A 21,955-nucleotide genomic window follows, 5' to 3' on the forward strand; every position below is an offset into this window, starting at 1 on the left:
ACATTTAGACAATTTATCAATGGCTTCTTCATTGTGGTCTGCTTCCTCTTCTTTCTACTCATTACATGCAACAAATTAAATTTCACTAATATTTAAAGATCGGTGCTGACCTTTGCATAGTCATTTTCTAGGTTCCTATTAATACAAACATCTTGTTTGCTAATGCTCATTTTAAATATTTTGCTGCACACAATTTTCCATTATCCCAAAGAGACTTGTATCTAGTTGAAGTGCATTTTTTCCATGACCTCAAAAAATAATTGCAATAGTTTATATCAGGCATTGGGGGGAAGTATGCCTGCATAAGCAAATAACAATAATCATCATCATCCTCTCTTACCACCTCCACTCAACACAGATACCTACTTTTCTGACCTTCAAAAATATGAACTTCATTCTTTTTAGGATGTACCTCAACCACAACAATAAACGGACATAGAAAACATAAATGTTAGCAATGTAACAATGATAATTAATTCTAGATTAAAACTCTGTAAGTATAATTTTATGCTACACTTGAATAAATAGAAAAAAAAATGTAACTTTGAAGAGAAAATAAATTGAATTTCAGGAATAACTCCTAAATAGCTAAAATAAAGGCAAGAGAACACTGAAATGCTCTTATCTAAACCAATGCTTAAATATCAAAATAATTTGTCAATTCAAGGTTATTGTTTTGAAAAGCATAGAAATCAAAGACTGTTATGAAGTGAGCTAGAATGAAAAAAATAAGAGAAATCCTTTATCTACACATAGAAAAGATAGTGGAAAATTTTGGAGTGGCCCGCAGCTATACCACCTCTACCTTGTCAGATTTCACTTGTCAACACTTTGATGACAGATTGCTACCCACTCCTCTGAAAAACAAACTCTAGTAAGTGCTGAAAGAAATGGCTTCTTATAAAAAGTGAAATATCTCATGCAACTTGATAGTTGTATACTTTTAAATATTTCTTTTCCAAAAGAGACCTGAAAAACTGTTTTCTATGGCTTCTAGAAAAACTTAGAAGTTAAAGAACCCTCCTAACATGGGGAAGAGAAAGGTGGATAACATTTTAAAATACCTACTAAATGCACTTTATATTCATTACTTCATTTAATCCTCACAAGAGCCTTCTGAAATTATGTACCAAATTGTGTGTGTGTGTGTGTGTGTGTGTGTGTGTTACATATTTTTTCATGTATTCTTAAAACTATTTTTCTGGGCAGGGAATAGCAGTTTCTCCAAAGAGTCCATGTGCCTCCTCTCCCATAAATCAACTCTGACAGGCCCTAAACCCCTTAATTTACAAATATGGAAACTGAAATCTATGAGGGTAATTTGTACAAATTCAATCATCTTGTTAGAGAAACAATTAGGACTAAAATTTCTGTCCACAGATTATCTGTGCAGTGCTCTTTCAACTCTCTTTCCCTCTGCCTAAGTGCTATGCTAAATGGAGCCTTTTGACCCCTGAGACAAATGTCAGTTTAGACTTGTATAATTAATCCATGGAAAGGGATATCTATGGAAACTATCTTCTGACAAACTTTTATTTTAATTTACTTTGCTTAGAAAGCTCTTGGAGAAAGTTAACTGAAAGACTAAGGAGTATTTTAAATTAGTATATCAATGGTTTATAAGTAAATTGATGTATCTAAATATTGGATTAAATTTGATATTTCTTATGCCCTAAAGAATCTTCCCACTATTGCCTAGCAAACTTCACAGATGATATAAAAGTAAACTCCGATATGAATCATTAATATTTATGGCTGATTGGTAAATAAAGTCTTCCTGTTAAGTTACTGTGTTATATCGCAGAAGATTTATTTCTATTTTGACTACCCTTATTTGGTAGTGGCACCCATTAAGTTCTCAGCCCCTTAGTCTTTATGGCAAGTTCTTAATGAAATGTAAACAAGCCCTAAATAGTCACAATTTATAAGAATTCTTCAGTGAATTCTTTAATATTGTAATTGGATCTTCCTTCACTTTCTTCCCTGATTGTTTGCTTTCAACTTTACTAACAGTTTGTCACAGTGTTCTCAGTTATATAAAATTTTTAGTATTTTGTTTCAATGGTTGAATAGAGAACCAAAGTAGATAACTTAGGAAAGAACAGCCTTTTCTTATTGAAATGAAAGCCTGTGAATAAACCACCAAGGTCCCCTGAGAAGGGATCAATTTCACCATAATATATTTAACACAGGCATACATCATCACAGCTTAAAATGTTAATGCCCTAATAAAGTAGGAAATTATTACCTGATATTTAAAAATCAGTAGAATAAAATAAGGAAGATTCTAGATTACGATCATGTTTTGCCCTAAAGCCCAAACAAGTTAAGGTTAACAAAAATGTTTCCTATGCTTTTTTAGTTCTATATTAAGACATAGAAGAGTAAATGGAAAAACATATTTGAAAATTTGTAGCAAATAATTGTTCAATAAATGTGTTTCTCTTTCATGAATATTCAATATCCTTAAAATAATGAGTCTGATCTCAAAAATACCTATGTGAAAAAAAGAAGTTTCACTGGATATCATTTTATCTTCCAATTATTTTTAGTGTGGTTCAACCTACATTTCCAAAGCATCTACTAAGTGCAACCACTGAGCGGCACCATGCTAGGCATTCACAACATGAAGTTAACAAGCCAAAGAACTTGTTCTTGAGGAGATCAAAACTTAGTGGGGAGCTTGGGGATGGAGGAGAAAAATAATGAATACAATTACATCAGAGTATGGCAAATAAAATAGAACCATGTCCAGGAATTTAGTACAAAGAAGAGAGTTATAATTTCTAGTATCTAACAAAATCTCTATCGCAATAAAAATAGAAATCATATATTCATTTTCAGAACCTGAAACTTCTTTAAAGAAAATGAATATCAAGCATGTGATCCACAAAAATTTACTAATTCTAAAGTCACTGTAATTCACACTTGAGAGTTTCTGAAATTTTATGTATCTTATAATCAATGTGTATATTTAATATAGTGTTGTTTTCATCAAACTTGCACCTAAATAAACAGTACCTTACAACCAATGGTAAATTAGAAACAAGGAAACACAGTATATATGCCAGTGCTTGATTTCCTTTGGCAGCAAGACCAGCTCCAAATGACTTGGCAACATATACAAAGTCCTACATAGAGGACCATCTGAAAAAAGATGGGGGATTGAGCACATGTAGTTATCTGCATGCCCTTCCAAATTCTCACAAAAATGACAAAGGAGAGGAAAAAAAAAAACCTCACAAGGCAAAGGAATTAGTGGCAAGGTAACCACAAAACAGATGTCATCAAAATTTTGGAGGGTAAAAAGCAGATGGGCAAGAGATAACTGACAATAAATCTGAGAAAGCAGAAAGCAAGTACCAATGGCAGGGTGGATGAAGTCAAAAAGCACATGTACTGGAACCCTAGAGAAGCTCAGAAACTGGAAGCACCAAGTACTTCTGAAGAAATGGCTGTGCTTAGAACTGAAAACAAGAGAACTGTTTGAAAGTCTATGGATATAATACTTAGAATTCTAGGTGCTCTTCCCTGCCATCACAGTTGGCCAATGATCTCTCCCCACCACAGAAGAAAATTGAAAATGGACTCTCGAGAGATTATATCAAAGCAACATCTTAAGAAGTAAAACATTGCTGAGAGTGGCAAGGCTATGCTGAAAATAGGGAGAAAAGGAACTTCTGGAAATAAAAATATGAGAGCCAAAACAAAATCAAACAAAAGAAGATTTAAAAGATACTTTTGAGGAAGTAGAAAAAAAAGAAAGAAAAAAAGAAACACACAGAGAAAGAGAGAGAGAGAAGGAGTTTGGGTCATCAGTCCCAGTGATTATTAGACATCAGACTAAGACAAAAAACAGACACAATGGAAGAAAAGAAATTATGAAGAAATAATGCAAGAAAATTCCCCAGAACTGAAGTACATGACCTTCTCTGTTGAAAGAAATCGCTAAGTACCCAATACAATGAATTACAAAAGATACAATCCCTATGCATATTACTCTGAAATCTCAAAACACTGGAGATAAATCAAATATACTAAAAGTTTGCAGAGAAGGAAAAAAAATAGGTCACATAAAAAGGATCAGGGCAACAGACTTTCTCAATCGCAACACTGGGAGTTGTTAGAAGACAAAGCAGTTGTGCTTTCAATTTCTGAAAGAAAATTATTTACTACCTATAATTCTATATCTAGCCAAATTGTCCCTTGAGTGTGAGGTTAGAAAAAAACATTCAGAGGGCCAAAGTCTCAAAAATTAACAATCATGTATTATTTTTAAGGAAGTTACTGGAGGATGTGTCTCACCAAAGGATGAAATAAACCCAAGAAGGAGGATGATATAGAATCCAGGAAGGGAACAAAACTGGATGGAGAATGGGTTTGACGAATTGACAGAAGTAGGCTTCAGAAGGTGGGTACTAACAAACTCCACTGAGCTAAAGGAGCATGTTCTAACACAATGCAAGGAAGCTGAGAACCTTGAAAAAAAATTAGAGGAATTGCTAACTAGAATAACCAGTTTAGAGAAGAACATAAATGACCTAATGGAGCTGAAAAACACAGCACGAGAACTTCGTGAAGCATACACAAGTATAAATAGCTGAATTGATCAAGCGGAAGAAAGGATTTCAGAGATTGAAGATCAACTTAATGAAATAAAGTGTGAAGACAAGATTTCAGAAAAAAGAATGAAAAGGAACAAACAAAGCCTGCAAGAAATATGGGACTGTGTGAAAAGACCAAGCCTACATTTGATTGGTGTACCTGAAAGTGACGGGGAAAATGGGACCAAGTTGGAAAACACTCTTCAGCGTATTTTCCAGGAGAATTTCCCCAACCTAGCAAGACAGGCCAACATTTAAATTCAGGAAATACAGAGAACACCATAAAGATGCTCCTCAAGAAGAGCAACCCCAAGACAACTGATCATCAGATTCACCAAGGTTGAAATGAGGGAAAAAATGTTAAGTGAAGCCAGAGAGAAAGGTCAGGTTACCCACAAAGGAAAGCCCATCAGGCTAACAGCGGATCTCTCCACAGAAATCCTACAAGCCAGAAGAGACTGGGGGCTAATAAGCAACTTTCTTAAAGAAAAGAATTTTCAACCTGGAATTTCATATGCAACCAAACTAAGCTTCATAAGTGAAGGAGAAATAAAGTCCTTTACAGACAAGCAAATGCTGAGGGATTGTGTCACCACCAGGCCCGCCTTATAAGAGGCCTGAAGGAAGCACTAAATATGGAAAGGAAAAACCAGTACCAGCCACTGCAAAAACAAAGCAAAATCTAGAGACCATCGACACTATCAAGAAACTGCATCAACTAACAGGCAAAATAACTAGCTAACATCATAATGACAGGATCAAATTCACACATAACAATATTACCCTTAAATGTAAACTGGTGAAATGCCCCAACTAAAGGGCACAGACGAGCAAACGGAATAGAGACAAGACCCATCAGTGTGCTGTGTTCAGGAGACCCATCTCACATGCAAAGACACACACATAGGCTCAAAATAAAGGGATGCAGGAATATTTATCAAGCAAATGGAAAGCAAAAAAAGCAGGGATTGCAATCCTAGTCTCTGACAAAACAGACTTTAAACCAACAAAGATCAAAAAAGACAAAGAAGGGCATTACATAATGGTAAAGGGGTGAATTCAACAAGAAGAGCTAACTATCCTAAATATATATGCACCCAATACAGGAGCACTTAGATTCATAAAGCAAGTTCTTAGAGACCTACAAAGAGACTTAGACTCCCACACAATCATAGTGAGAGACTTTAACATCCCACTGTCAATATTAGGCATATCAACAAGGCAGAAAATTAACAAGGATATACAGGACTTGTACACAGCTCTGGACCAAGCAGACCTAATAGACGTCTACGGAACTCTCCACTCCAAGTCAACAGAATACACATTCTTCTCAGCACCACAAAGCACTTATTCTAAAATCAACCACATAATTGGAAGTAAAACACTCCTCAGCAAATGTAAAAGAATGGAAATCAAAACAGTTTCTCACAACACAGTGCAATCAAATTAGAACTTAGGATTAAGAAACTCACTTAAAACCGCACAACTACATGGAAACTGAACAACCTGCTCCTAAATGACTGCTGGGTAAATAACAAAATTAAGGCAGAAATAAATAAGTTCTTTGAAACCAATAAGAACAAAGACACAATGTACCACAATCTCTGGGACACAGCTAAAGCAGTGTTTAGAGGAAAATTTATAGCACTAAATGCCCACAGGAGAAAGCAGGAAATATCTAAAATTGTGATACCATCACAATTAAAATAATTAGAGAAGAGCAAACAAATTCAAAAGCTAGCACAAGACAAGAAATAACTAAGATCAGAGCAGAACTGAAGTAGATAGAGACACAAAAACCCCTTCAAAAATCAGTGAATCCAGGAGCCGGTTTTTTTTTTTTTTTTTTTTGAAAGAATTAACAAAATAGATAGACCGCTATAGGGAATAATAAAGAAGAAAAGAGAGACGAATCAAATAGACACAATAAAAAAAGATAAAGGGAGATCACCACTGATCCCACAGAAATACAAACTACCATCAGAGAATACTATAAATACCTCTACACAAATAAACTAGAAAATCTAGAAGAAATGGATAAATTCCTGGACACATATACCCTCCCAAGACTAAACCAGGAAGAAGTTGAACCCTGAATAGACCAAAAACAAGGTCTGAAATTGAGGCAGTAATTAATAGCCTACTAACCAAAAAAAGTCCAGGACCAGACGGATTCACAGTCGAATTCTACCAGAGGTACAAAGAGGAGCTGGTACCATTCCTTCTGAAACTATTCCAAACAACATAAAAAAAAGCAACTCCTCCCTAACTCATTTCATGAGGCCAGCATCATCCTCATACCAAAACCTGGCAGAGACACAACAAAAAAAGAAAATTTCAGGCCAATATCCCTGATGAACATCAATGCGAAAATCCTTATACAAATACTGGCAAACCGAACCCAGCAGCACATTAAAAAGATTATCTACCACGATCAAGTCGGCTTCCTCCCTGGGATGCAAGGCTGGTTCAACATACACAAATCAATAAGCATAATTCATCACATAAACAAAACCAATGACAAAAAACACACGATTATCTCAATAGATGCAGAAAAGGCCTTTGATAAAATTCAACACTCCTCCATGCTAAAAACACTCAATGAACTAGGTATTGGTGGAACATATCTCAAAATAACAAGAGCTATTTATGACAGATCCACAGCCAGTACATCCTGAATGGGCATTCCCTTTGAAAACCGGCGCAAGACAAGGATGCGCTCTCTCACCACTCCTACTCAACACAGTATTGGAAGTTCTGGCCAGGGCAATCAGGAAAGAAAAAGAAATAAAGGGTATTCAAATAGGAAGACAGGAAGTCAAATTATCTCTGTTGGTAGATGACATGATTGTGTATTTAGAAAACCCCATCATCTGGCTTGGCGTGGTGGCTCACGCCTGTACTCCCAACACTTTGGGAGGCCAAAGCAGGTGGATCACGAGTTCAGGCATTCAAGACCAGCCTGGCCAACGTGGCAAACCCTGTCTCTACTAAAAAATACCCAAAAAAAATTCACCAGGTGTGGTGGTGGTGCCTGTAGTCCCAGCTACTCGGGAGGCTGAGGCAGGAGAATCGCTTGAACCTGGGAGGCGGAGGTTACAGTGAGCTGAGATCATGCCACTGCACTCCAGCCTGGACAACAGAGCAAGACTCCGTCTGAAAAAATAAATAAATAAATAAAACCCCATCGTCTCAGCCCAAAATCTCCTTAAGCTGATAAGCAACCTCAGCAAAGTCTCAGGATACAAAATCAATGTGCAAAAGTCACAAGCATTCCTAAACAACAGCAATAGACAAACAGCCAAATCATGAGCAAAACCCCATTCACAATTGCTACAAAGAGAATAAAATACCTAGGAATACAACTTACAAGGAATGCGAAGGACCTCCTCAAGGAGAACTACAAATCACTGCTCAAGGAAATCAGAGAGGACACAAACAAATTGAAAAACATTCCATGCTCATGGATAGAAAGAATCAATATCATGAAAATGGTCATACTTCCCAAAGTAATTTATAGATTCAATGCTATTCCCATCAAGCTTCCACTGACCTTCTTCACAGAATTAGAAAAAAGTACTTTAAATTTCATATGCAACCAAAAAAGAGCCCGTATACCCAAGACAATCCTAAGTAAAAAGAACAAAGCTGGAGGCATCACGCTTCCTGACTTCAAACTATACTACAAGGCTACAGTAACCAAAACAGCATGGTACTAGTACCAAAGCAGATATATAGACCTAGGCAACAGAACACAGGCCTCAGAAAAAACACCACACATCTACAACTATCTGGTCTTTGACAAGCCTGACAAAAACGAGCAACGTGGAAAGGATTCCCTATTTAATAAATGGTGTTGGGAAAACTGGCTAGCCACATGCAGAAAACTGAAACTGGACCCCTTCCTTACACCTTATACAAAAATTAACTCATGATGGATTAAAGATTTAAATGTAAGACCTAAAACTATAAAAACCCTAGAAGAAAACCTAGGTAATACCATTCAGGACATAGGCATGGGCAAAGACTTCATGACTAAAACACTACAAGCAATTGCAACAAAAGTCAAAATTGACAAATGGCATCTAATTAAACTGAAGAGTTTCTGCACAGCAAAAGAAACTATCATCAGAGTGAACAGGCAACCTGCAGAATGGGGGAAAAATTTTGCAATCTATCCATCTGACAAAGGGCTAATATCCAGAATCTACAAAGAACTTAAATTTACAAAAAAAGAAACAACCCCATCAAAAAGAGGGCAAATGATATAACAGACACTTTTCAAAAGAAGACATTTATGCAGCCAACAAACATATGAAAAAAAGCTCATCATCACTGGTCATTAGAGAAACGCAAATCAAAACCACAATGAGATACCATCTCACGCCAGTTAGGATAGTGATCATTAAAAAGTCAGGAAACAACAGATGCTGGAGAGGATGTGGAGAAACAAGAACGCTTTTACACTGTTGGTGGGAGTATAAATTAATTCAGCCATTGTGTCAGACAATGTGGCGATTCCTCAAGGATCTAGAACTAGAAATACAATGTGATCCAACAATCCCATTACTGGATATATACCCAAAGGATTATAAATCATTCTACCATAAAGAGACTGGATAAAGAAAATGCGGCACATATACACCAAGGAATACTATGCAGTCAAAAAAAATGAATGAGTTTATATCCTTTGCAGGGGCATGGATGAAACTGGAAACCATCATTCTCAGCAAACTAACACAGCAACAGAAAACCAAACACCTCATGTTCTCATTCGTCAGTGGGAGTTGAACAATGAGAACATATGGGCGCAAGGAGGGGAATGTCACACACTGGGGCCTGTTGGGAGTTGGGGGGAAAGGGGAGGGATAACATTAGCAGAAATACCTAATGTAGATGTTGGGTTGATGGGTTCAGCAAACCACCATGGCACATGTATACCTATGTAACAACCCGCACATTCTGCACATGTATCCCAGAACTTAAAATATAATTTTTAAAAATTTGAAAAAAAAAAGAATCCAGGAAATAAGGGATTCAACACAAGAACAAAGAAAAAAGAATTTCCAGAATAATGATGAAAGGAAATCCTACAAGGATATCTGTGTCTCATGAGGAAGACAGTAAATTCAGGTTTAAGCAGGAGAATGAAGAAGTTTCAGAGGGATAGCTTCAAGGAAAAATAAAATTTATAGAGTAATAGAGGCCTGAGGCTTCTGAACTTACTTAAAGAAGACTTATACTTCTGGGGAAGTTGGGAATGAAGAATAATAGGTCTATTTAAAAAAGCATATTTAAAAAGTAAAGGCAATTATTTACTGCAGAGAAAAAAGATGTACAAAAAATATAGTATGCTACATGATTATATGGGCTTTGCTTTGAATACATCATTAGAAAAATGTAAACATACAATATTGATTAACCAAAAATGGTGGTATAACCGTGTTGGACGGGACAAAGGAAGTATGTTGGGGAGAGGATGAGTGCTGAAGTAGGGTTGTTGAGTCTCAGATCACTAGACCTCAGAGTATGGCACTCCGGCATGCGGAGCACTTTAAAGGGGATTTGAAGGCCTCTGAAGCAAGGTATCTCAGATGTCTACTGCTCTCCTGTCTCCCTCCTCTTTTTCCCCCAAAAGTGATTCACAGAAACCACAATTCCTCTTCCTCAAGTGTCACAGACACTAGAACTCCTCTCCCTCAAAGTAAGCCATAAAACCTAGCAAGGTTACTCTCTCCTTTCTCTCTTGAAGACCCTCATTCCACAGGGGTCCTGCCCCATACAGAGAGGCCAAGATGAATCTGAACAGACAAGCCCTGCTGGGTTTCCCCTCTCAGTCTATTACCATTATTCCCCACTATGTCCAGTCACATTTCTACACAACTGTCCGTTCTTCATTGAACCTAAGCATGATAGACAGTTTTCCCTGAATCTTTGGGTCTTCATTTCTGAAAGCTTTTGTATCACATAAGACTTTTGGTTAAATAAATTTACTATGCTTTTATCTTGTTAACCTGTCCTTTGTTAAAGGAGTGTTGGCTGTAACTCTTACTATGGGTGAGGAAAAGTATCACCCCTTGCTACCCCTCCAGAGTTAAGTTCTCTTCTTTCAAAGTAAGAAGGTAATAGGTTAAAAATTAAAATTTTGGCTGGGCGCGGTGGCTCAAGCCTGTAATCCCAGCACTTTGGGAGGCCGAGACGGGCGGATCACGAGGTCAGGAGATCGAGACCATCCTGGCTAACACGGTGAAACCCCGTCTCTACTAAGAAATACAAAAAACTAGCCGGGCGAGGTGGCGGGCGCCTGTAGTCCCAGCTACTCGGGAGGCTGAGGCTGGAGAATGGCGTGAACCCGGGAGGCGGAGCTTGCAGTGAGCTGAGATCCGGCCTCTGCACTCCAGCCTGAGCGACAGAGCGAGACTCCGTCTCAAAAAAAAAAAAAAAAAAAATTAAAATTTTAAAAATGATGAAATAAGTACATGCATGTTGTTTATAAACATGGAAGCAAATACCAGAAGAAATAACTAAAGAATTGAAATAGGTTGCCTCTGGAGAGAGCTGGGAAAGATGAATGCTGTTGGAGTAATGAGCCTTGTAGAATTCTTTGGCCTTTTATACTATATATCTGGGCTATTTATACTATATATATGGGCTATATGGATTTTTTTAAGTGCCCCACCTCCTACCAAGTTCACTCAGAACACATTTGAAGATGGGAATAACAGTGAACATTGAGTAAATGCATCATCCCAGGTGCTTTGCCCTCTCCTGTGCTAATGCCTTTAATGTCTTAGTGAGCATCCTTTATTCTTCCTTCAAATTGATGGTCCGTTTAACTACATGGGTTGCACCATTGATACAGCTAATCATATTACCTTGACAGGCACTTTCCATGAAGGAATATTTTCTAATAAGTGCAACTAGGATTTTTTCCAGGATAATTCAGCACTTTGGCTTTGCAACATTCCATGATGTCACCTGGCATTTAAAAATAGGTACAAAACTGCTGGGCTGCCCACAGTTAGCATTTATTATTTAGGAGTTACATGCTCTGTAAAACGGCAGGCTAAGTTATAGCGCTAGATAGACGTTAAACACCTAAATACAGATATAGAGCTCAGGAGTTAGATCTGGAATGAAAATACAAGTTTAGGAGCCAACCCTGCAATTGAAGCCACAGATGTGGATAGAGAGAGAGTGGTAGCTAGAGGATTCTCAAGACAAAGAGAGGGTTTATATTTTAAGACAGAATGGATATGAACTATCAATTATTCTTACCACTCCTGTATTTGCCACCTCTCTTCCCATACCCTGCTTTCAAAAGAAATTAGCCAGGGCCAGGGCTGCAAATAACACAGCATCAGTAATTGGTTTTGGTGCCAATTCAGGCTGCAGCTGTGTGTCTGTAAATCATCACAGTCAGTTCCAGCCAATGAGAAGATGCTTAGGTATTCAAAGGACGGTCTGCCATTTTTTCAATAGGTAATAAATACTGTGTGTCAGTTATTTTCTAATGAAAATTAGATGATATATATAACTGTAAAATATTTTAACATATTTATAAATTAAAAGCTTTATAGTAAGCTATACCAGAGGAGTGTTAACTTCTTCTGGTACAGCTTAATACACATGAGTGTGTGGTAGATTTGGCATAAGCACTGATAACTATATATTCTCTTTTAATGAACATTCCAATTCATACTTATGTAAAGTACCTAATTTACAAAATTGTTATCTGAGCATGATTTAGGTATCTCAGATATAAACTTCATAGTGTGACTTGCAGGTTATCCAATATGTGGCACACTCAAAAGTACTTTCCATTAAAGATGCTCAATAAAAGGTTTAATGCTGTTACAAAGAAATGGCCAATTCCTAAAAACTGCATTTGTGTGAGGCGTTATTAACCTCTCACTTATAATTTAAATAACTTATTATGCTAGAAAAAGCGCAGTTTGCCTTTAGTGGTTACATTCATTTGTTTCTAAATCTTGGCAAATTTGGAAAATCGCCAAAAGTTTTAATGTTACTCATTTTATGTTTGATCAAGAAGAAAGTTCTCTTCTCAGTTATTTATAGAGTGCCTACTATGTGCTGAATGCTTTATGTGCATTTTCTCATTTAGATTTTATAATCACCCCTGGGCGCAGTGGCTCAATAATCTCAGCACTTTGGGACGCCGAGGCACGCAGATCACTTGAGGCCAGGAGTTGGAGACCAACCTGGTCAACATGGTGAAACCTCATCTCTACTAAAAATACAAAAATTAGCTGGGTGTGGTAGTGCACGCCTGTAATCCCAGCTACTTGGGAGGCTGAGGCAGGAGAAGCGCTTGAACCCAGGATGTGGAGGTTGCAGTGAGCCAAGATCACACTACTGCACTCCAGCCTGTGCGACAGAGCCAGACTCCATCTCAAAAAAAAAAAAAAAAAAAAAAAAAAAAGATTTTCTAATCACCATATAAGGTAGTATTTCCCTACTTTATAAAGTGGAAAAGTGATGTAGCTATATTTTTAACATAAATCTGTCTAATTCCAAAGCCCATCATTTTGTCACTATATGCTTCCTTCATTGTAAGGTATTTACAACAATTTTTTGATATATAACAGACATATTTGGGTTACATGTGATATTTCAATACATTCATAAATGTGTAATAATGAAGTCAGGGTTAATGGGATACCCATCACCCTCAAAATTTATCTTTTCTTTATGCTGAGAACATTCCAATTATTCTCTACTAGCTATTTTGAAATATACAATAGATTATTGTTTAGTCACTCTACTGATTTATTAAACACTAGTCTTATTTCTTCTATTTACTTTTATTTTTAAAGTTCTGACTACTTTGCCTCATGATGGGGCTGCTACAGTCCTCGGTGAGGCTCAGAGCCTTCATTCACAGACATCTGTCACCTCTGACCAAAGTGAGAGGGGTAGCCAGCCACTGTGTTGTGAAAACACTCAAAGAGCCTGTGGAGAAGCCCATGTGAAGAGGAGGGGACGCTGGACTCTTGCCAATGACCAGCACATCTTTGTCAGCCATGTCAATGAGCCACCTTGGATGGAAATCCACCAGCTCCAGGTCAGCGTCCAGATGACTGCCACCTCATAGGAAATCATGAGCCACAATGGCCTATCTGGTCCATTCTCAAATATCTGATGCACAGAAACTATGAGGATAATCTTTTTTTTTTTTTTAAGTTCTGATATTCTTTTTTAAAATATGAGCAATGCATTTTAAATGTAAGCAACCTTCCCACTCTTAATACAAACTCTTTTTCCTTTCCCAGCAACATGGTGGCTACATAAAATTGCTCACTCTTTTATTAAGGGGGATGAGGACAGGGAGAGAAACAGGGAGGTAGGAAAGAAGGCGGGAGAAAGAAGTGAAAGAGAAAAAAAGAAAAATAAAAACATAGCCTTTTGAGTCTATCTCACTATCCATCACCACTTCATGTCCTCTTTTCCCTTCTCGGCTCATCTTCTTCTAAACTACATCCTAATCTTTCTATTTCTTCATCTCTACTATTACCACTGTGGTTTATGCTCTCATCTTATCTTGCTTAGAGCACCTCAATAGCTTTCTGACTAGACTCCCATTTTGACTTTTGAGTCCCTATAACCCATTTCCTATAAAGATATGACACTATTTTACACGTTCATGTATTATATGTAATATTTTAAAAAGTGTATTTTAAATATATGAATTAGATCATTTTGTTTGTCTAATGCCCTTCAAAAGATTTTCATTGCCTATGTTTCAAAGTTCTTACACTGGCTTATATACACATGTGAGATTGCCTCTGCCTGTCTCTTCTACATAATCTCCCTTTATTACCCTAAAAAAGACAAATTGGGGTGAAATTATAAAGAATCTAGGATAAAATGCAACAAGTCTGAATGTATCCCATAGATGAATAGTTTTCAAACATTTTTTCTGGCAGAACACTTTTTCTTATAATAAAACATTATATAAGACTCCAATATATAAAACTTGTACAAGTAGAGTCTGGTTGAAGCAAGGTCCAGGGCCCCATTCCAACCACTAATATAAATAGTTCCCTAAGGCCAGAGGTTAGAATGCAGGAAGCCATCCTTTATTTCTTAATTTCTAGTTGTATTGCATTTACAGGATGGCCCTTCTATGTCTCAACTTCCTTGTCACATTTTGTCTTTTAGCTTTAAATCTGTAAATCTTTCTTTGTTTTATATGTCATATTACTATTTCAATCTGTAGCTAGATCTGTAACATTGTTTTGCTCTCTACGTACACACACACACACACACACACACACACACACACACACAGAGCATTATTTTTCCTTTCTTTCTCTCTTCTCTTTCTCTCTCTCTCTCTCTTTCTTTTTTAGATGAGTCTCACTCTGTCTTGCCCAGGCTGGAGTGCAGTGGTGCGATCTCAGCTCACTATAACCTCCGCCTCCCGAGTTCAAGCGATTCTCCTGTCTCAGCCTCCCAAGTAGCTGGGACTATAGGCATGTGCCACCACACCCAGCTAATTTTGTACTTTTAGTAGAGATGGGGATTCACCACATTGGCCAGGCTGGTCTGAAACTCCTGACCTCAAGTGATCCACCCGCCTCAGCCTCCCAAAGTGCTGGGATTATGAGTATGAGCCACCACGCCTGGCCTAGTTTCATATTTTTAAAAATTATATTTTTAATTTCAAAGACCTCTTTCTGATCTTCAGAGGGAAGGCACTGGGTGGATGAAGGGAAAGCACTGGGAATGGACAGAGGGAAGACACAAATCCTGACCTGAAGGGGAAGGAAGCTGGGAACACTGCACATGGCTACAAACATCAGGACTTGTTCCCGGTCCCCAGTGACTCCTAGAGACAGGGTGAGTTGAGCAGGTGAATGGCCATCTGCTCTCACCAGGAGCCTCTGGAATTCTGGTAACAGGAGATTTCATAACCCCCACAGATACTTGAGCTGGCAGGGAAAGGTGCTTAGAGGAGTGGTAGGGGCAGAACTAAAGCCAGTGGGGAGCCCAGAGGGTTTGGTGTGGGAGCATCTGTAGTGGAGCATGGCCATGGATGCCCATACCCCGCAAAGCTCACCAGGCACCCCTAGGAGACTTTAGCCTTAGGGGAACTGTCAGACCTGAACAGTGCAGGACAATCTTGCCCATGAGACAGGGCCAGTCCAACCTGAGCACCCCCTTCACCTGGCCTCTCCTGGGGCCCCAGCCTGACCACGTCTGCTTACAGTGCAGCCTTGGATACCCAACTAGGGTACCACATAAGGTCGCATCATAGCTCTTGCAGGGAAAAGCTGGATCTGACCGTAAGAGCATTCCAGCAGAGCGGACCCCACAAATGCACACCAACCTGCTCATGCCCACCTCCCACCACAGACTCCCCTTTGCCCATGGCAACCCCCGTATCACTTTGCTGGTGCATGTGCACCTGGGCAAACCTCACCTCCCATTCACTGCCAGTGCACAGTACGCATGCACCCCACTGTGCCACTGCTGTCAGCCTGTGCACATCCTGCCACTCCCCCTCCATACTGTTATTCCCAACCTGAAGGCACACAAGGAGACCAGTTGCCCCAGCCCCCAAACTGCACCATCATTGTCCCCAGCACGTTCATGCACAAAGAGATCACCAGCCTCTTTTTCACTAGCGCCCCACCCCATTCCAACCATTACTGTAAACCTACACAGAGACCAGTAGCCCTGCCCTCTGCCCTGCAGAGCCACTGCCACCCACATGAACATGGGCATGGAGAATGCCAACCCCACACCTGCCAGTGCCCCACCCCCATGCCAAACCACCACTGTTGCAAATGCCCACAGAGAGGCTGGCACTCCTACACCCGCCAGTGCCCTGCCACAGCCTATGAGAGTACACTCTGCCATGTGGCCGGTAAATGCAAACGGGCATGGAGCCCACTGCCACTTCCCAATGAAGAGCTTTGGCTGGCACCACCATTAGTGACCAGTAGTCTGGAACAGCTCAGTCCCTCCAGCACAGAAGTTTCCTAACCTCAAGAGGTGAGAGAACAAATCTGGGGACCTGATAGCAGCTCCCCAGAGTCAGAGCATGCAGCCCAGGCATCAGGAGCTGAGCCTTGGGGCCCTAAAATTATCCAGAAGTCAACTGAACCCACCTTACACCACAAGACAAACCCCTAAGGACATCAAGGAGGATAAAAGAAAAAAAAAACATCAAAAGGCAGGAACTTCAAAGACTGAAGGAACATCAGCCCACAAAGATGAGAAAGAATCAGCACAAAAACTCTGGCAACTCAAAAAAAAACAGTGTCTTCTCACCTCCAAATCACCGTACTAGTTCCCCAGCAATGGTTCTTAACCAAGCTGAACTAGCTAAAATGACAGATACAGAATTCAGAATATGGATAGGAATAAAGATCATCAACATTCAGGAGAAAGCAAAAACTCAATCCAAGGAATATAAAGATTACAATAAAACAATACAGGAGCTGATGGGTGAAATGGCCATTGTAAGAAAGACCAAACTGATCTGACAGAGCTAAAAACCACACTACAGGAATTTCATAATTAAATCACAAATATTAACAGAAGAATCAACCAAGCTGAGGAAAGAATCTCAGAGCTTGAAGACTGGTTCTCCAAAATAACTCAGGCAGACAAAAATAAAGAAAAAAGCAATAAAAAAGAATGAACAAAACCTCCAAGAAATATGGGATTACGTAAAGAGACCAAATCTACAACTCACTAGTATCTCTGAAAGGGAGGAAGAGAAACCTAGCAACTTGGAAAACATATTTCAAGATATCCTCCAAGAAAATTTCCCCAACCTCACTAGAGAGGCCAACATTCAAATTCAGGAAATGCACAGAACTCCTACAAAATACTACCCAAGAAGATCATCCCAAAGACAAATAGTCATCAGATTCTCCAAGGTCAAAATGAAAGAAAAAATGCTAAAGGCAGCTAGAGAGAAGGAGCAGGTCACCTAGAAAGGGAACGCATTCAGGCTAACTGCAGATCTGTCAGCAAAGGCCCTACAAGCCAGAAGAGACTGGATGCCTACATTAAGCATTTTTTTAAAAAAGAATTTTCATCCAGGTGTGGTGGCTCACACCTGTAATCCTAGCACTTTGGGAGGCCAAGATGGATGGATTGCTTTAGCCCAGGAGTTTGAGACCGGCCTGGGCAACATGGTGAAATCCCATCTCTATAAAAAAAAAAATACAAAAATTAGCCAGGTATATGGTGGGGTGCACCTGTGGGTCCCAGCTACTTGGAAGGCTGAGGTGGGAGGATCACGTGAGCCTGGGGAGGTCGAGGCTGCAGTAAGCCATGATTGTGCCACTGCACATCAGCCTGGGCAATAGGGTGAGACCCTATCTAAAAAAGAAAAAAAAAAAAAAAAAAAAAAAAATTCAACCAAGAATTTTATATCCAGCCAAAGTAAGTTTCATACTCAAAGGACAAATAAGAACCTCTTCAGACAAGCAAACACTAAGGGAATTTGGAATTCGTTACCCCCACATCTGCCTTACAAGAGGTCCTGAAGGGAGCACTAAAAATGGAAAGGAAAGACTGTCACCGGCCACTACAAAACCACATTTAAACACTTAGACCAGTGATACTATAAGGCAACCACACAAACAAATCTGCATAATAACCAGCTATAATGACAGAATCAAATTCACACATATTTATACCAAACTTGAACGTAAACATGCTAAATGCCCTAATTAAAAGGCACAGAGTGGCAGCTTGGATAAGAAGCAAAACCCAATGATATGCTGTCTTCAAGAAACTCAACTCACATGCAAAGAGACCCATAGGCTCAAAGTAAAGGAATGGAGAAAAATCTACCAAGCAAATGGAAAACAGAAGAAAGCAGGAAGTCGCTATTCTAATTTCAGACAAAACAAACTTTAAACCAACAAAAATCAAAAAAGACAAAGAAGGGCATTACATAATGGTAAAAGGCTCAATACACACCCCATACAGGAGCACCCAGATTCATAAAGTAAAGTTCTTAGAAATCTACAAAGAGACTTAGATAACCACACAATAATACTGAAAGACTTCAACACCCCACTGACAGTATTAGACAGATCATCAAGGCAGAAAACTAACAAAGATATTTGGGACCTGAACTCAACACTGGACCAAATGGACCTAATAGACATCTACAGAACTCTCCACCCAAAACCGATAGAATGAATATACATTCCTCTCCTCTGGATATAGCACATACTCTAAAACTGACTACCCAATTGGGCATAAAACAACTCTCAGCAAATTAAAAAAACACCAAAATTATAGCAAACACACTCTTGGGCCACAGTGCAATAAAAATAGAAATTATTGCTAGGAAAATCACTCAAAACCATACAATTACATGGAAATTAACCTGTTCCTGAATGACTTCTTGGCAAACAGTGAAATTAAGGCAGAAATCAGGGGAAGTCTTTGAAACTAATGAGAACAAAGATACAACATACCAAAAATCTCTGGGATACAGCCAAAGCAATGTTTTTTGTTTGTTTGTTTGTTTGTTTAATACTTTAAGTTTTGGGATACATGTACAGAATGTGCAGGCTTGTTACATAGGTACACACATGCCATGGCGGTTTGCTGCACCCATCAACCTGTCATCTACATTAGATATTTCTCTGAATGCTATCCCTCCTCTAGCCTCCTATGCCCCGGCCAGCCCTGGTGTGTGATGTTCCCCTCCCTGTGTCCATGTGTTCTCATTGTTCAACTTCTACTTATGAGTGAGAACATGCTAAATGAGAAGTTTATAAGACTAAACACCCACATCAAAAAGTTAAAAAGATCTCAAATTAACAACCTAACATCACACCTAGAGGAACTAGAGAAACAAGAGCAAACAAACGCCAAAGCTAGCGGAAGACAACAAATAACCAAAATCAGAGCTGAACTAAAGGAAATACACACACACACACACACACATACACACACACACACACACAACATACAAAAGATCAATTAATCCAGGACCTGGTTCCTTGAAAGAATTAATAAGATAGACCACTAGCTAGACTAATAAAGAAAAAGAGAGAAGATCTAAATCAACACAATCACGAATGACAAAGAGGATGTTACCACTTGCCCCACAGAAATACCAAAAACCCTCAGAGACTATTATGAACACCTCTATAAACACAGCTAGGAAATCTACAAGAAATGAGTAAATTCTTGAGAATATACAACCTCTCAAGGCTGAACCAGGAAGAAACTAAATTCCTGGAAAGACCAATAAGTAGTTCCAAAATTGAATCAGTAATAAAAAAAACCTACCCACCAGAAAAGACCCTAGACCAGATAGATTGACTGCTAAATTCTACTAAATGTACAAAAAAGGGCTAGTACCATTCCTACTGAAATTTCTCCAAAAACTTAGAAGGGATTCTTCTTTAAGTCATTCTATGAGGCCAGCATCATCCTGATACCAACACCTGGCAGAGACACACACAAAAAAAGAAAACTTCAGGCCAATATCCTTGATGAACATAGACACAAAAATCCTCAACAAAATACCAGCACACAAAATCCAGCAGCACATCAAAAAGCTAATCCACCACAATCAAGTAGGCATTATCCCTAGGATGCAAGATTGGTTCAACATATGTAAATTCACTAAACGTGATTAATCACATGAACAGCTAACAACGAAAACCACATGATCATCTCAATAAATGCAGAAAAGGCTTTCCATAAAATTCAACATACCTCATACCTTCATGTTAAAAACCCTCAACAAACTAGGCATCAAAAGAATGTACCTCACAATAATAAGAGCCATTTATGACAAACCCACAGCCAGCATCATACTGAATGGGCAAAAGCTGGAAGCATTCTCCTTGAAAACCAGAAGGAGACAAGGATGTCATCTGTCACCACTCCTATTAAACACAGTAATGGAAGTCATAGCTAGAGCAATCAGACAAGAGAAAGAAATAAAATGCAACCAAAGAGGAAGAGAGGAAGTCAAACTATTCCTGTTGGCAGATGATATGATTCTATACCTAGAAAACTCTGTGGTCCCTGCCCAAAAGCTCCTTGATCTGATAAACAACTTGGGCAAGTTTCAGGATACAAAGGCAATGAACAGGCCATGCGCGGTGACTCACACCTGTAATCCCAGCACTTTGAGAGGCCGAGGCGGGCAGATCACCTGAGGTCAAGAGTTTAAGACCAGCTTGGCCAGCATGGCAAAACGCCATCTCTACTGAAAATACAAAATTCGCTGGGCATGGTGGGATAGGTCTGTAATCTCAGCTACTCGGGAGGCTGACGCAGGAGAATTGCTTGAACCCAGGAGGTGGAGGTTGTAGTGAGCCAAGATCACACCATTGCACTCCAGTCTAGGCAACAAGAGCGAAACTCCATCTCAAAAAAAAAAAAAAAAAAAAAAAAAAAGCAATGTATAAAAATCAGTAGCATTCCTACACAGCAACAACATCCAACCTGAGAGCCAAATCAAAAATGCAATCCCATTCACAATAGCCACAAAAAGAATAAAATACCTAGGAATAAAGCTAAACAGAGAGGTGGAACACCTCCACAATGAGAATTGCAAAACACTTCTCAAATAAATCAGAGATGACAGAAACAATGAAAAAATATTCCATGCTCATGGATAGGAAATATTGTTAAAATGGCCATACTGCCCATAAGCAATGTACAGATTCAGTGCTATTCCTATCAAACTACCAATGACAATTTTTTACAGAACTAGGAAAAGCTATTCTAAAATTCATATGGAACCAAAAAAGAGTAGCTAAAGCAATCCTAAGCAAAAAGAACAAAGGCAGAAGCATCACAGTACCTGACCTCCAACTATAATACAAGGCTACAGTAACCAAAACAGCATGGTACTAACACAAAAACAGAGAGACCAACAGAACAGAACAGAGAACCCAGAAATAAAGCCATACACCCACAACTCTTTGATCTTCAACAAGGTCAACAAAAACAAGCAATGGGGAAAGGACTCCCTATTGAATAAATAGTGTTGGGATAACTGGCTAGCCATATGCAGCAGATTGAAACTTGGCCCCTTCCTTTTACCACATACAAAAATCAACTCAAGATGGATTAAAGATTTAAATGTAAAACTTAAAACTATGAAAACCACAGAAGATAATCTAGGAAATACCATTCTAGACATAGGACTTCGCAAAGATTTCATGATGAAGATGCCAAAAGCAATGCAATAAAAGCAAAAATTAACAAATGGGATCCAATTAAACTAAAGAACTTCTGCACAGCAACATAAACTATCAACAGAGTAAATGGACAACCTACACAATGGGAGATAATGATTTCTCAAAGAACTTAAAACAGAATTA

At 38.8% G+C, this 21,955-nt stretch overlaps 1 protein-coding gene and 1 pseudogene across 20 annotated transcripts in view; both read right to left on the reverse strand.

The window, feature by feature from the left end:
* Positions 1-21,955, reverse strand: part of WDPC (WD repeat containing planar cell polarity effector) — a 675,061-nt gene that overhangs the window by 395,622 nt on the left and 257,484 nt on the right. The window lies entirely within an intron of this gene.
* LOC139357876 (uncharacterized) lies at positions 11,081-20,986 on the reverse strand (annotated as a pseudogene).

The sequence above is a fragment of the Macaca nemestrina genome, chromosome 13, assembly GCF_043159975.1.
Source record: "Macaca nemestrina isolate mMacNem1 chromosome 13, mMacNem.hap1, whole genome shotgun sequence".
Classification (NCBI taxonomy): domain Eukaryota; kingdom Metazoa; phylum Chordata; class Mammalia; order Primates; family Cercopithecidae; genus Macaca; species Macaca nemestrina.